The sequence below is a fragment of the Rhineura floridana genome, chromosome 3, assembly GCF_030035675.1.
Source record: "Rhineura floridana isolate rRhiFlo1 chromosome 3, rRhiFlo1.hap2, whole genome shotgun sequence".
Taxonomy (NCBI): Eukaryota; Metazoa; Chordata; class Lepidosauria; order Squamata; family Rhineuridae; genus Rhineura; species Rhineura floridana.
In genome coordinates, this window is record NC_084482.1 from 77,739,842 (window position 1) to 77,751,968 (window position 12,127).

The following is a 12,127-nucleotide window of genomic DNA, read 5'->3' on the forward strand; positions in this document are numbered from 1 at the left end:
TGTCAGCCGCACGAGTTGTTTTTTAGTGCCACTAAGTCCAACATCTCTTCTTTCACAGTTACATCAGAGAAAACATAACGAACAAATACTGCCAGTTGTGGGTTGTCTTGTATGTTTAGATTCGCCAAGAGCTAAGCTGAACACAAGGGAATTCTTTAAATCATTTTGCATTTTGCCTGCAACATCAGCACTGATCTGGGAGATACGCCTCTCTGTGGTGTGGCGTGAAGCTGGTGTTTGTGCTATTAGTCGCTGAAGTTTTGTGTTATTTGGATCTAACACTGCAACAACTTCAGCTATATTCTTCTTAACAAATTCCCCATCAGAAAATGGGCGTTTAGCATGAGCAATATTCCATGATATAACAAAACTAGCTTCAGTCGTTGTATCGGCTTCCTTACTGAACATTGTCAACTGCGTCTGCTGGCTATATAGTGATGATTTTAACACAGTTAACTTGTTTTTCCGTAATTCTGATTTAGGTGGATAATCAGACGAAAAGTTTTTGTGATTTGTTTCATAGTGGCGTTTCAAGTTACTGGCTTTGCAATGACTGAGTGACACATTGCAGATAAGACACAAAGGTTTACCTCCTTTAAGGGTGAATGCAAAATCTTCCTCCCACTCTGGTTTAAGATTTGTTTTCATCTTCATACTTTCGCTTCTTACAATTTGATGACATCATTCTCCACAAAATTTTCACAGACACTTCTAAAAAAATTAAAGGCAAACTTGGAGCTGAAACCGGAAATTGACCCTCTTTCACTCTGTACTGATTTGCATTTGGTCTGATCCCCTTTTGTTCAAATGTGACCCCTTTCTTTATGGGATCATAGAAGGATTTTGCTTCTCCATCACACATTTAATGATATCCCAAGAGAAATTCAGGGTCCTCAGCACCTCCCTCAGGGAATGAGCATCTGTGGGTGCTGGATTTTTTAATACAGGTTCTCTCCCTGCTGCCCCAAAATCAGTGCTGAATAGTCCACTTTGTTTTGAAGCAACTGAGCCTCTGCTCTATTAATTTTAAACCCTGGCTCTTGAATAATTTCCAGAACCATTCCAGTCATTTGTTAACCATTTCTGGGTCTGCTCCGTGTACAAGGACATCACCCACATCACTCATCACCTAGGAGTACTCTTCTCACTTCATGGGTGCCTCAGATATCCCCGCGTGGGAACTGCTTTTTTTACCTCAGTGGAGAAAAGGCACAAAAGAGTGAGGAGAGCCCAAGCCGCTGCGGTGGTACTAGGGATGAAGCATGGAGGTGGCTCTGGAGCACCGCTTCTGCCCTCACGGCGCCCCTTTGGCCAATGGTGCCTCCCTGGAAGCAGCACGTGGTGAGGGTGGTGCTGGCGCTGTGTCAACATGGTCTCTCGCACGCGGCCTGCCCGCTCAACCTGCCTCAGAGCAGAGGGAAAGCGGCGGCTGCAACGCCAGCACCAGCATCTCCGCCATCTCCGGCCCTGGGCTTGTTTCATTAAGGATGGCGGTTCGGCTGAGTGAGCAGCACATATATGTCAAACAGCCGCATGTGGCTCGCGAGCCGTGGTTTGGCCACCCCTGATGTATAGTAATAGCACAGAAGTTTTAACAAAGCCTCAGGGTTACATAAACTCAATGGATGCTGAACATCCATTGAACATGATACTATTGTGCTGCAATCTTTCTATATTTTTAATTTGTAGTTTTCTTTTGTCGGCTCCCCAGGAAACATTGTTGTTGTTATGGGGTAGCCTATAAATAATGCAAATAAGGAATACAGATATAATTTCCAAGAGCACCAAACCTTGACTATTGCAGGCAGTTCCATAAATAGGCTTGGTTAATGAGATAAGTTAACTTAAGGACATTCACAGAATGAAATTATCCTGCTACCTCCTTCCCACTGCAGCCACCTGCATCCTCTGGAAGGCCTCTCTAGAGACTGGGAGGGGAAGGACCTCCTTGTGAACATGGGCTGGGGTACAAGGGGTTGCCAGAAGAAGAAAGGGATGGATAACATTTTTCGCCATGAACATCCTTAAGTTAACTTATTTTAGGATCCAAGCCATTATCATTAAAAAGCCTACATTTAAGCAAAGTTTCTCTCTCAGGCTGTGAACTTCATAACGAAATGGCTGAACAGAAGGGGTTGCTGAAACAGCTAAGTGACCAAAAGAAAGGCTTGGAGGATGGACAAAATATATAGAAACGCAGGTTACAAGGGGACTGAGCTTTTTTACCCATAGGTTGACAGATCATGTACTCCTCTAACTTTGACTTTGAATAAAAGAACACACATTGGGTTGCTGAGAGGTGGGCCAAGAGGTTGTATATAACTGCATCTGCCACAGCCCTTGGGAAGATGACTACTTCCATGGTCTCAGCATATCAGGAAGATGGAGAGGAAGAGAGGAAAGGGACAAAACACTTTAGTCTCCTCTCCACTTGTACCTGGTGCTGCTGTTCCCACCACCACTGCCTATCAGGGAGTTTGGGGGAGGTACTGGTGGTTAGGTTATTTGGGGACAGTAGGGGCTGGCTGAGGAAAACTGGGAATTCTTCTCTGGATCAGATTTTTATCCAAGGTGAAGAAAAATCCAGGGCTTTAAAAGCTCACTTCTCATTGGAAGGATACAAGCTTTCATGAGCTCTCAAAGTTCATATCAAAGCCTCCAGAGAACTGCTGGCATCTTGGCATTTTGACTTGGTAGTTTATTAGAAATGACGGCATGGACACAGCATTCTTCCTATGCAAACTATGATTTCCAGAGTGTGTCCTAGTAAAAGGGGAAGAAATGTTCATCATTGCTATGCCATGGAGCACAAGAGCAATGCACACATTGGTGCTAAAGTATCATCTTCCGAAACCTTCTCATTTATTTTATATCCCATTACATTACACTTGGTGATGAGAGGGGAGCAAGGCATGACTCATTTGATATTTTGCTCCCTAAGCACTAGGTTCTGTCTGTCCTAAGAGGGCTGGGAGAGCAGTGAAATCTTGGCTCCTAGTCACAAAAGTTGGAAGCATTAGTTATACGGCTGGTGTATAGCCTAGCTAGGTTCACTGCTTTTAAAGAAAAGGTGGGATGTGTGTTCCAGCCAGGTGTGTATTGGAGGCAGAACACTCCAGGATGAAGACCTCTTATGTTTTTTGCAGGTGGCCCCCTCCTGGCCCCCTCTGGGAATCCCTCTGTCTGTCTCTACAGCCGATCAAGCTGCCTTGTGCTTGCTTTTAAAAGGTATGCCCTTTCCTCTTGTCTTAGGAGAGATGGGGAGAATCCCGCAAGGTCAGCAGTCACTACAGCCAATTAGCAGTCAGTATGAAACTCCTTGTTATTGTGGAGAGGAAAGAAGCATGAGGAGGGAGAAAGTCAGCAAGAGTTAAGAGAGGGAAGTTTACAGAGAAGAGGAGGGATGGCCAAGCCTGATTTGAGAGGGGGTTTGCATCAGAATCTTACTAAAATGAGGGGCTTTTGAAACAGTCCCATGCTGACTAATCGCAGCCAAAGTGGAGGGTGGGTGAAGAGAGACACACTGGGATGGGGGGAGCATAGGGCAAAGTGGTGTTTTCTCTCAGAGAAGGGAGACTAAGGAAAGCAGGCTGAAAGAAGGCAGGCTGCTTGTAAAATACAAGGTTGCTTGTAAACCATTGTTTTCTCCCTCAGTGGTGCTTTTTGCAGATTCTCTGGGAGAAAGTGGATGGTGGGGGCCCCTAAAAAGAGTGGGGCTATTTTACAGACATCGCTGCACATGAGAGAACTTCTTCTCACAGCTGATCTACAAAAAGCAGGTTTCTTCCCCTTGTAAAACACATCTGTGAACCGCTCCCCCCCCCACTTTCTCACAGACAGTCTGCAAAAAGCACAACTGAGAGTAAAAAAACCGCTTTACAAGCAATTCCTCTTGTATTTTACAGGCAGCATTCCTTCTTCCTTTCTTCAGGCTTCCTTTGAGAGGAGATGCCACCTCACCTCACTCTCCCACCCACTCTTCTTAACCCTTTTCTCTTTTCCTCTCGCCCCTCACACCCTCTGTGATGGCTGCAGTGAGTCTGTGCAAAGAGAAAAAATTGCTTGTCAAGCAATGCCCCTTGTATTTTGCCGGCATCATCATGTTCAAGAAAGGAATCCTTCTCTCAGCTGGTATGCAAAATGGAGGGGAAGAAACTGTTTTTTTTGCAAATCAGCTGTGAAAGGGACCTCTCTTGCACGCAGCAATACCTGTAAAATACCAGCTTCTTTGTCCTCATCCCCTATGGAGAGGGGAGAAACAATTACTTTGCTAGCCCTATGTTTGGTGCTTTGGGAAGTGCCAAGCACAGGGATAGCAAAGCTCCATGTGCAGCAATTTCTAAGCACCTGATTGCCAGTAGGCTGTTGTGGCTTGGAGGCGCTCTGCAAGTGGTTTTGATAGGTGGGTTGAAAAGCCCACCTATCAATTATTTGATATCATAATCATGTCATGTGATTGACAGGTGGGTGGCACCGTCTGTCAAATTTGGCCTGTGAGGCCAATCCTGATGACTCATGAAGGGATACTGCACTTCTAAATTTGTCACTACACTACTCGTTCCAACAGTAGAAATTTGGAATATCCAAGCATCACATAATTTTAAGAAAGGTGCATTACAATGTGATGCAATTGTACTTGTAATGCTACAGTTAATAGTACAAAGTTTATTTCCATGATTTATAGGCTGCTTTCCTGCAAAGGTGTACCCAAAGAGAAATATAACAGGACATAACTTACAGAGCAGAAAAAAGGGGGCAGCACCAGAAAACACACACACGTGTGCACATGCACACGCACACACACAGAGTGGGCGGACAGTCTGAAAATAGTGTTAAGAGATAGGATCAGATCAGCATGCTTCAAGAGACACTTTCTTCAGGGGCAAAGGAGTATAACTTGCAGTGATACTTCAGTTGGACATGACATCTCAGAACCCCCAAGAAGTTCTATTCCTTTTCTCTTGAGGAAGATGAAACATGTTGGGCATTTCATATGCCTTAAAGGTTCTAGTAGCATGACCACAGTTATCTGTGCTCTGTTAACATATAGGATTGACTGCTGAATTGTGCTTTTGAAGACTCTTCAGAAACTTCAGTTATTTCAGAATACTTCCTCCAGGCTGTTTAGGAATTGGTCTGTGGGAATAATGAAATGACTTTTCTGGCTACTGATCCATTTCTGAGCAAAATGGTGCTTTCAAAATTCAAAGGGGTAGGAAACCTGTGGCTCTCAGACACCAGCCCCCATTAGCCTCAGCCAGTATGGCCAGTGGTCAGGGATGACACCTGCTTTAAAGCTCTGTACATCATGGACCATATCCAATGCTACAGTTCTGCTAGTGCAAAACACTTCTGGGCATGCAACAGAACTTCCTCTCCTGTCTCCTTCAGACCTCCCTCCCACAGGCCTATAGCTGGGGGGGGTGTCAAATGGGGGCACTGCCCCCCTAGAGCTGTGCTTTGCCTCCCCCCAGGATTATTTGCAGAATTGTCTTCTTTTTAATTTGTGACATGACAGACCATGGTGACCTCCATTTTAAAAATGATAGCTTGTTTTAAGGACAGGAGCAATTTAAGAATAGGACCCTCTGAAAAATTCAGTGAATAAGGCAGGGCGAGTTCGCAATAAAAGCCTCATCTGGAAGAACCCCCAAAAGTCTGCTCATTCAAGAGTTTCCCTGAAAGAGGGTGGATTTTTCCATGATCACAATAATCCTATAATTAATTAGGTGATCCTGAAAAGAAACAGTCTGTACAGTAACATGACCCTTGAAGAGTTAAATATTAGAACTTTGTATTGTGGGCTAGAGTTAGATGCCACTCCTTGGACTTCCCTTTGCTCTGCTTTTCAGTTTCTGTTTTAGTTGTTCTCTACCCAGCCAGCAAGAAAGAAGCATGTTTGTTTGCCTGCAGTAAGAAGTAAGAGTTTGTTTATTCTGCAGTTATTATAATTAGTAGAGCACAATTGGGTACTTACTGCTAAAAGGTGAAATGAAGAGATCAATTCAAATGATCTGAAAAAATGGGTACCCTTTACACTCCTTATACACACAATCGTAGTGGCTATTTATTTCTACTTTTTTCTTGATTACTTGATGGTAAAGCATGAAATAGCCCTAGAGGAATAGAAATATTGCTGTGTATTCTACAGTTAGCTAATTTAAGCCTAATTTCTGATTTTCCCAAAATCTGCAGCTCGGCATGAGACCTTTCCAAGGTTTCTGGACAGAAAAATCAATCCAGCAACCAGTAAAAAAAAAATCCAATTGTTTTCCATAATTAGTTTCCAATTGCTTAGTAAGGAAAATCTGAAGGCCAGGAACAAGACTAGAAGGAGGGACTCTCAAGGAGGCATTAACAAACATGCCCTATAGTATTTATTTTCTCTCTGCCCTTCCCTAAACTTGTAGTATGGACAAGTTTGTTTTTCAGGTAGAATTTAAAACTAAGATACCTAGTGCAGCATCAATGCCAAGCTCAGGAGCTCACTGTCATTACCAAAGTAGTTCAGTTCATGAAGAATCGGAACACAAGGACAGACCACAAAGGGACTGTAGCTATAGGCAAAGTGAAGCTTTTGAGTCTGATTTTTCTGGGGGGATCTCTCAAAAAAGGGTGAGACAATTCAACAGATTAAACTTTATTCATGGAAGTTAACACACTCTCTGGATGCAGGAGGAGTGATGGCAAAGGTCACTGCCTTTCCCTTCCCCTGACCTGGCCATCACATCCTGTCCACTAGTGGGGGGGATTGGCTGGTGCTATGCACCTCTGTCCCCCCAAATGCCCCTCCTAGAAATGTGGCTGCCCCACCTAACAAGAAGGCTGGCTACAGGACCCCTCACGTCCTCAAAATCAGCTCTGGAGGATTGGGGAAGATTGGGGGGCATGGAGTAGAGGAAAGGAAATGGAAGTTGTGTTGTGTGAGCTGAACTCTGATTGTATAATGCTGGATGCAACCCTAAAATTACATTTTGGGTTACTCTGCAAAAATATTTTAAATACAAAAAAACTAAATTTAGCCTATTCCTACCATTCCTACGTTGTGATGAATTCTCTTGAGTATAGTGAGAATTACTGACATATCATTGGTGAAACCACATCAGTACCCTGTAATCCATAAATTAAGGTTGATTTGTATTCTATTTGGAATTCATCATGCCGTTGATTATTTGTGAGAGCCAGTGTGGTATAGTGGTTAAGGTGCTGGACTATGACCTGGGAGACCAGGGTTGGAATCCCCACACAGCCATGAAGCTCACTGGGTGACCTTGGGCCAGTCACTGCCTCTCAGCCTCAGAGGGAGGCAATGGTAAACCCCCTCTGAATATAGCTTACCATGAAAACCCTCTTCATGGGGTCGTCCATAAGTCGAGATCGACTTGAAGGTAGTCCATATTATATTATATTATATTATATTATATTATATTATATTATATTATATTATATTATATTATATTATATTATATTATATTATATTATATTATATTATATTATCTTTACCCCACCCTTTTTCCAAAATTGGAACTCAAGGCAGCTTACAGATAAAAGTGGATACATATAATAAAAAGATACAAGAATCTGCATTAAGCTAAAATCAAACTGTTTGCAACATTAAAACATTAACATACACTCAAGATACTTAAAAACAATTTAAAAATAGTACAATTAAAACCGTGAGCAATATAGCATACCTCTTAAGGCCCTGTCCTAAGCGCCTTTTGTTCCAAAAGCCCGTGGGAATAAGAAAGTCTTCACCTTTACTTCACTTTTATTTGTAAAAACATGAATAAAGAAGTATGTGACTTTTCCTCTTGTTTACCCATATCAGCCTTAATCTTTGCCATCAATGGTATTTATTTATTTATTTATTTATTTATGCAATATTTAAATGTAACATTGTTTTTTTACATGACAGCAAAGAGAGGGCCAAAAGATGAGAAAATTGTATTTTTGGAGCGCCCTTAAGAGTACTGATGGGAAAACAACCTGAAGAAGTTTTCTAGAACAAAAACTCCCTTTCAGTTTTCAGAAACTATTTCTGAAGCAGAATAGAAGGATTGTTTTTCAAGTCTCTGGATCTGTCTCAAGAATTATTGGGGGGGGGAATAAAGTGAATTAACATATCTTTGATTATACCTTTCTCTGCAATCAGGCACACAGTGGTGATGTCACCAAATTGCTGAAGATGTTGATTCAAGAACATCCTGGTCCCCTTTTCATTGCAGAACTGCCTGCATTCATCGCATTATCAGAAAGAAGAGAGGACAATCTCCTAGGAAAAGGCATAATGATTACAACCCTTGGCCCAGGTCTCCAACCTGATTTGCCAGTTAAGTTATGTGTGTGTGTATATGTGTGTGTGAGAGAGAGAAAGAGAGAGAGAGGGGGAGGGAGGGAGGCAAAGCAGGGCTAAAAATCTATGATTTAGCAATTTAAATTATTCAGATATGCACTCTTCAACTTCCAGGGCAGTTTTATATACATACATACGCTTACACATATGTGCAGATATATCACTAGATGAAATACACAAATAAATTATAGCCACATGTTAAAAGAGAAATATATTAAGATACATTAAATCCTGAGAAAACAAAACATCTTGGCCTAGCACCAGAAGGATAATAATGTTGGTGTCAGGCAGGCTTCCTGTGAATTCTGCAATTGTGGTGTTTTGCCAAAGGTGGTTTTGCCAGAGACAAGAAAGTTTGGGATCTCAAAGACCATGAAACACACAGTTGTGAAGAAGGAAAATTTAGTGCTTATTGAAACAAAGCTGTTGTTTTTTGGCAGGCAGACAGGCACGAAAACACTTAAAGCAGCTAATGATGAGCACAGGTCTTATCTTATATTCTCCTTTTTCCTATTGGAAGCCTCAGCAACAGCGGAGAGATCCTCTTTATGGCCCTGTTTGGATTTACACCATGCCACACTTCTCTTCAGGCCAGTGTTGAGGCTTATCTCCCCAGATCTAGGGCCCTTTATACTAAAAAGACCCCCTGGGAGGGGGCACAGGGGGCACCTATACCTGTGAGATTTTTAGCTTCCCCAGTGGCTAGTTTACTTGAATCTCACTTCTCTGCCCTTTGTTTATCCCTCAGTGGCCTTGGATTTGTGCCAGCCAGGGCTGGGAATACAGCTGTGAAGCTCATGCCCAGCCCCTGTCAGAGTATGTGATTAGCTCATCCACTGTCTGTTTTGGCTAATTAAGCAGCCTTTCCCAGCTTTTGTTTACATATACAGAGTGAGAAAGCCAGCAAATTGAGCATACTGTCCTAAACAGAGCTTCTCAGATTACTATACCATGCAAGCAGGCTGAGCAAGCAATAAACCCTAAAAATCAGGAAAAACAGGAGTGTGAGACAAGAATATGGGACACGGGGAATGGGGCATTCCACTCTAAACATCTAGATGTCTTGTGGATTTATTTGCCCCTACATGGGATGCTACCATTGAGAAGTCTCCCTTTCTGGGTCCCTGTGAGAGAGGAGACCCCGGAGATTGGAACAGGGGTCCCTGTGAGAGAGGAGACCCTGGAGACTGGAATAGGGGTCCCTGTGAGAGAGGAGATCCCGGAGATTGGAACCAACGTGGAACAGGAACAAGATTTGGAGTCTATGGACTTTAGAAATAAAATCTATTGTTTGGAACTCAATGTTATCTCTGAAGAAATGAATGAAGATTCTAGAGATAAAGTTATCAATGGCATGGATAATCTTCTGGACTGGAATGATGTGATGGAGCCCAATATAGAGAAAATCTATGGAATTAACTGCAGCCATGTGACAATGGAAAAACTTTTAAGAGATGACCCAGTGTATTTTGAAAAAAAGAACAGAGATATGATTTTACAGCAGTATTTCAGCAACCTATTCAGAATGGATGGCAAGAGAATATTTGGGATAGAGGTAATTCCCATCAGACTCTTACTATATGACTATGGCTTTGACAGCAAGATTATTATGGAATACTGATAATGGAAGATTGGATATTGAAATTACTGGACTTAACAAGACTACTGAAGATGGAAGATGGAAAATGGAACTAATAGAGATAATAGAACAATGGCTACTGAAATTATTGAACCTAACAGATTCTGATGTGATGGATTAATTGAAATGTTTATTTTGACTATGGTTATGACAATAAGATTATCATAATTAGTAATGAGATGGATTAATCGATATGCTTATCTGGAAAAAAAAATTGATAGATATATTTTTTAAAGAATTGAAACCTCTCTTTGACTTTTTGTGGAAAGAATAAAGTAATGTTTATGAGATTTGATGATTAAGTAAGATAACTACTGGAGGAAAGTGATTTTGTAATATGACTTAAGAGACAGGATTGTTATATATTATAGACTTATAACTGATTTGATCTTTGACAAATGGGAAGTCAATATTTTACTCTTTATTTTTTATTTTTGTTTTTTTTTTTCTTTTTTTCTTTTTGTTTAACTATTTTTGATTTTGTTTTTTGTCTTTGAATGTTTTATGATTTTGTCTTGTATGTTTTATGAAAATCTGAATAAAAATTATTGAAAAAAAAAAAAAGAGAAGTCTCCCTTTCTATGATCATCACTTCTCTTACTTCCAATAGAGGGGGCACCTGAAGAATAGCCTCTGACTCAGTACACGGGCAGGTTGGTGTAGGTGAGGTCTTACCCATATATCCAGAGCTCCTAGTTGATCAGGTGGAGGGCAGCAGGAGTTTTGGGACCACACCAATGTAAATGTTTAAAAGGTTTATTGAAAGATAACCAATTGAACACAACCAGGAGTGCTCTTGTGAGTCACTCCATTGCAGGAATGGGAAAATGCAATATTAGATTTGCCCAATAGTCCTCATCTTTCATACTCACACACATGCAAGTAACTGGTGGCCAACTGGTGGCTTCCTTGTAGCAAGGAAGTCTCAATGCTGGATGTGGTAGAAACTTCTGAAATCTTCTGGTGAAACTGTTGGCGAGTGCGTGAATAGGTCAAACATGGTTTTGAATTCAAGCGCCGTATAGAACAGGAATAAGACAGGCCAGGCAAGTTTCTTGTAAGAGTCTTTACTAGGCAAAGACATTAGACACAGCTCTCTCCATTGACATTTCTTCCCCCACACTGAGTTCCTGCAAGTTTCCCACCTTATCACACTCCCAGCCAGCCACTGACCTTGATAGTCTGGCACTCTGTTCTCACAGCTTAACCCTTCTGCTTCAGGTTTCTCTCTCTCCGCTAAAAACCTTGTCTGTGAGTCTCACAGCCTGCGTCACTGACCAACAGAAACTGGGGTGTCTTTATATTCTGATAACATTTTGATGTTCTTTTGATATCTTCACTGAACCCCAGTATCTCATCCATCAATTGGTCAGCTGGTGCTTTGTGATGTCAATCTCCTGGAACATCTCCTCTCCCAGGATCACCTCTCCTCTTTCTTGCATTAGCTTGACACTGAACCAAGGTCACTTGCTGATCTTCTAGGGTACTTGGGCTTGCATTGTAGCATTTGTAATATTTGTTTATGTTTGAGGTGTTTCAGATTATCATCTCCTTTCCGACCTTTAGCACCTCCAAGCCCTCTCTCATCTCAGCCAAACCTAGAAAGGAAAATCCATTCATGCTTTCACTCATTCACTCTATGTTTTCATAACATAGACCATTCTGTTATCAGTGGCCTTGCGCAACTAGCTGGTTCCATAGTGCATGCAAGCAATGTAATAGACACTGTGCTTTGTTTTAAAATAAGATGGAGAAAGTTATAAACATCACTGGATTTATCTCAAGTGTTTCTAAATAACAAGAGACTGCCCTTCATACTATTAAACTCTGAGATATATGGCTCTGGGGTTAAAACTATACATCTGCTAACTTCCTGACCTTTGTCCAGGCTCAGGAACCATTCTTATACATGCTTGAAAGATACACTTATAAATGTGGGTACAATGGCATAACAATATTTGTGATAGATGCACATCAATGCAACAGTATATAGAAATATTCCAATAGCAATATCAATAATAAATGGCATGAATACATAAGTGCATAGAGGTATATAGGCAGTGATACATATAGGAAGAAGGAAAATATGCATCGAATATACTTTAATTCACGTCATAGGAGCAGGGTTTGCT